Here is a 1,241-nt window from a genome sequence, read left to right on the forward strand (position 1 = left end):
GGAGGCAGAGGCAGGCGGATTTCTGAGTTCGAGGCCAGCCTGGTCTACAGAGTGAGTTCCAGGACAGTCAGGGCTATACAGAGAAACCCTGTCTTGAAAAAAACCAAAATAAATAAATAAATAAATAAAGCAATTAGACAAAACTCTAACAAGACTCCAGCCTGCACTGCGGCTGAAGCGGGTTTCTCTCCAGCCTGCTTTGATATTCTAGGTACATAAAAAAACAACAAACAAACAAACAAACAAAAAACAAAACAAAACAAAAAAACCATGGGCAGTTCTTAGAGCAAAGACAAAGTAATCAAACGAAGTAGTAAACAAGGAGATCACACAGGGTAATAATTAAGTAAAAAACTAAACAAAGCCCCATGGTCCCTGTTTCTAATATTCTTATCTGAGCCTACTTCCTTGTCCAAGCCCAGTGACAAGCCAAATTCCTAGAATCGGCACCAAAAGCTCTCAGAGCTCTCAATGTGTGTGTGTGTGTGTGTGTGTGGTGTGTATTATATAATTTGTTTTTATTTTAAATTATATTTGTGTCCATGTATGTATACAAACTTGAATGCAAATACCATCAGAAACCAGAAGAGGGCGTTGGATCCCCTTGAGCTGAAGCTATAGGTTACCTGACTAAGGTGCTGGAACCTGAACTCAGGCCCTCTGCATGAGCTGCAAGTGCTCTTAACTGCTGAACCATTTCTTCAGGCCCCATAAGCATAGTCTTAGCACCTAGATCATTGGTTCTCAACCCATGGGTCCCGACCCCACCACACCTCAGACATCCTGCATTTGAGGCATTGACACTATGATTTGTAACAGTTGCAAAACCACAGTTATGAAGTAGCAACAAGGTAACTTTATGGCTGGGGGGTCAGCACAACATGAGGGACTGTATTAAAGCTTTGCAGCAGCATCAGGAAGTTTGAGAACCACTGACCTAGATCTACAAGCAACACTTTGCTGAGTCACATGCCTCCCCCTCCTTTGTTTGTTCGGTTTTGTTTAAGATTTATTTATTATTATATCTAAGTACACTGTAGCTGTCCTCAGACACACTAGAAGAAGGTGTCAGATCTCATTACAGATGGTTGTGAGCCACCATGTGGTTGCTGGGATTTGAACTCAGGACCTTCAGAAGAACAGTCAGTGTTCTTAACCACTGAGCCATTTCTCCAGCCCCTTTGTTTGTTTGTTTGTTTGTTTTTTATTTATTTATTTATTTATTTATTTATTTATTTATT

This window comes from Mus caroli, chromosome 17 (assembly GCF_900094665.2).
Source record: "Mus caroli chromosome 17, CAROLI_EIJ_v1.1, whole genome shotgun sequence".
In the NCBI taxonomy this organism is placed as follows: domain Eukaryota; kingdom Metazoa; phylum Chordata; class Mammalia; order Rodentia; family Muridae; genus Mus; species Mus caroli.